Source organism: Furipterus horrens, unplaced genomic scaffold, assembly GCF_987537825.1.
Source record: "Furipterus horrens unplaced genomic scaffold, mFurHor1.1.pri manual_scaffold_3, whole genome shotgun sequence".
NCBI lineage: Eukaryota > Metazoa > Chordata > Mammalia > Chiroptera > Furipteridae > Furipterus > Furipterus horrens.
Window position 1 is genome coordinate 134,803,241 of NW_028327173.1, and position 3,687 is coordinate 134,806,927.

Genomic DNA, 3,687 nt, shown 5'->3' on the forward strand with positions numbered 1-3,687 from the left:
AGCAAATGACCTTGTAGCATTCCATCCACAGTACTCTGGCCAGTAATACCATAAAGTGCCTTCTCGTTTTTACTTCTTGACCTTGAGATCCCAAGAATCAGCCTGCAACAGCCATGAAATATCTGAAGTTCTCTTGATGATTATTGTTTATACTTGTTTAGAACCTTCTCAGAGAACCACAAACAGAGTCTAATTAACTCCCCGCATTCTTGGATTCATATGGAAGGAGGAATTCCTGAGAGGAGATCCTGGTTGCTGGGACTCACCTGAAGGAGTCTTCAATTGGGATCAACTGAGTAACCCAGTAAGGCCTCTAGAAACTGCATGAGGCGTGGTCCACTGATTTATTGAACCACCTAAAATGAAACCTAGGGGACCCCACAGAGGATCCTGCCAAAAGGCGGCCACGAGATGCCCTTGGACACTTCAGTCAGCTTTCTGTCCTTCCTTCTTTAAGATGTTGGTAACATCCCTGAAATCCTAAGTAGCTCCTCTCCCAAAACATGAAGATACTACCAAGGACAATCCAGTCTACTGAATAGGGGCCATGACTATGCAGCCACATTTTGTGAAGTGTCTCTGCTGTACAGGCCCCTCCTATGGTTTATGGCACCTGAAGAGGAGAATGTGAGAGTTGGGCAGGGACAAGGTAGGAAAGGGGCATGATGCAGGCACACTGAGACAAAGAATAAAACTGGTGCTCAGATTCCTCTACTGTTTATTGTTATAGCGGAAGTCGTGGGAGACAGGAGAGCACCCTCCACCCATAACACACTGTGGTCAGAGCCCCAACGTAGCCCTTCCCACCCCCAGGCCAAGCCCCAAGCAGCCCTGTCCCAGCTTGGCCCCCTCCCCCCTCCCACTCTGGACACACACTGTCTAGACAGCTACCAAGGTTAGTGCAGCCAATGGCCCAGGCCCCTTCCTACTGCCCCAGTTCCAGTCATTCCCTCAAACTTGTTCATTGCCTACCACCTCCCACTCCAACTTCCACTCACACACTGGATATTTCTGTCACATCCTGAGGACCACAACCCACCAGCAAGACTCTCCGACACATTCATTTAGACCCATATCCTTCAGAAATCTGAAGGGTTAATGAGAAGCCATATCCCCTTTGGTGCATGGAGACTCAGCACCAAGTCCCTTACCCTTGCATTGGGGTGAGTAGGAAGACTCTGGGGTAGGCACCATGGACAACTACAACAACTCTTATCCTTCAGCTATGGACACCTAGATTAGGGAGAGGGGACGCATGCCCTCTCCACCTCAACACCAGAATGAGGGAGGGGATCATTTAGGGCTCTGGGTCCCTAAGAGATATTAGGACAGCTCTCCCAGAGACTGAGGGAATCACAGGTTAGAGGTCAAGGTTAGGGTAGCAATCAAAGATCAAGGTCATCTTTCCACATGATCTGCCTATCTTCGCTTGCTCACTCTGGCCCAGTGCCCTGTGCACCTCCCAGGTTAGTGCTGGGGGAGGGGAGGACTGGGTCCCACAGCAGGGCAATGTGGGCCATTCAACAGGAGACCTCCATGGTGTGCCCTGGGGGCCCTGAAGGGAGAGTCCCAGACTCGCTGCTCTGAGACAGGGTTCGCAAGCGGGATCGGTTGCCATCATTAGGTGCTGCACTGGTCAGGGAGGCTGTGCGAGACCGAGACAGGCGAGTCATGCAGGATGAGGCCACTGCGGATACAGAAGGATAAGCAGGCAGTCAGAGAGTAGGTGGGGAAAAGAGGCTGGCAACTCAAGTGGAGTGCTAGAGTTACAAATGGGGCCAGGGGGTCTGTGAGCTTGATTTGGCAGATGGTGGTAAATCCAGGAATTAACCTAAAATGGCTCCTCCCCTCAGTGGCCATCCCTCATCCTTGCAGCAATCCCTTGTCCTCATGACAGCCTCTGACCCCCATACTCACTGTAGCCCATGCCCTGCAAGAAGTACTTGAAGGCCTCAGTCAGCTTGCCTGGCTGGGGAAGTAAGACGAGGAGAGGGAGACAGTGATGAGAGGGAGACAGTGAGGTGAGGTTATGAGCTGAGCAGGATCCCAATGCTGTGGCAGGTTGGAGATGGGACGTGTAGCAAAAGGTATAGTTCAGTGACACTAATATCCCATTCCCAGACGGCAGAGGGGACTCACCTGAGTCAGCTGGGGCTGACCTCCGGAGTCGGCTGTCTATTCAAGAGAGAGCCACCCAGAAAAATGATACACACATGAGTAAAGTGAGCCAGCCGGGAAGTTGAGAAGGGTACATCCTTCCTGCTTCCCCATTCCAGGTCCTTAGGGTTTTTTATTATTTGTTTGCTTTTCACTCCATCTACCCTACTTGCTCCCAAGCAGGGCCCCAAAGGCCTAGAAGCTGCATCTAGTATTAGGATCCATGGCTCTGTACAGGGGACCAGGAGTCAGGCTGGGCATAGAGTAGGATTACTGACCTTGAGGAAAGAAGTCTAGGTGGGGTTCAGTTTTGAATTACATTCCACTTGGAGCAAGTAGAAAGCTGAATGAATGACATCACACCCCAGGCCCCTTTAATCCAAGGGTCCCAAGGACTCAGTCCCAAGTTCCTTTCCTATCAGCCCCTACCCATTTCCTTCTTAAAAGGAATCAACCTCACCCTGACTGGTGTGACTCAGTGGATTGAGTGCCAGCCTGCAAATCAAGAGGTCAGGGGTTCAAATCCCAGTCAGGGCACATGCCTGGGTTGTGGCCAGATCCCCAGTTGGGGGTGTGAGAGAGGCAACCAATCGATGTATGTCTCACACATCAATGTCTCTTTCCCACTCTTTCTCCCTCCCTCTTCCTCTCTCTAAAAAATAAGTAAATAAAATACTTTTTTAAAAAGGAATCAACCCGTTATGCACCATAGTTGCTCTCCATATCCCAAGCAGACCTTGCCTTCTGGCAAGATACCCCTCTAACTACCTTCATAGGACTCCAACTCTCCCTAAACCAACCCCCAATTTCCTACTGACCACTGCATCTTCACATGGTGCTTGGTCTCCTCCCACCAGCATCATCAGGCACCTAGAGGCACAGTGTCAGGGAGGAGGTGGTGAGCCTCTGGCATTCCCTCACTCACCTCTTTCCAGAAGAGCAGCTGGAAAATATTGGGATCCAAAGAGGAAACAGTCTTTTGAATCCCACAAGCCCCACCAAGAAGATTCAAAGACACTGAAGGTAATGATTTGCTAAATAGAATGGGATGTGGCCCCTCCCCAGAGACCAGGTAGGTAAGAAAAATGTCTAGAGCTTTGGTTTTGGTCACCATGCAAAGTTGTACTGTCTTCTAGGGTCTTTCCAACTTGTTTATACATCCCCATCACCACCACCAATCCTCCCTCTCCCATAGACAGTTTTACCCACCCAAGAAGCTGACTGTTTTCAGTTGGCAGTGACTATCTGTTTTGTTTTTGTTTTGTTTTGTTTTGTTTTGTTTTGAGGCAGCAAAAGTTATTCTCAGAGACTGAGCTGTCTTTTCCATTTTATTTAGCACAGATTCACTGTGGGAATTATTATAAATTCACAAGCCAATGGCATACAGGATTAATATCTCTTAATAAGCCAAATAAATGGCATACTCACATGACAGATTAATCACATTATTATTTCAGGCAAGAGAAGGTGAAGGAACAAAGTTCAAGTTTAATATAAGGTGTACTTTTTTTAAAAGATTCTTTTAAAGTT

The 3,687-nt window shown here is 48.9% G+C and overlaps 1 pseudogene across 1 annotated transcript; it reads right to left on the reverse strand.

Annotated features, from left to right (window-relative positions):
* Positions 1–701: 701 nt before the first annotated feature.
* On the reverse strand, positions 702–3,017 carry LOC150015977 (protein NDRG2-like; annotated as a pseudogene). The gene is made up of 5 exons (XR_016510022.1): positions 2,972–3,017; positions 2,436–2,482; positions 2,140–2,175; positions 1,918–1,969; positions 702–1,687 (listed from the first exon to the last, which is right to left on the reverse strand). The product of XR_016510022.1 is annotated as a protein NDRG2-like (transcript).
* Positions 3,018–3,687: the final 670 nt, after the last annotated feature.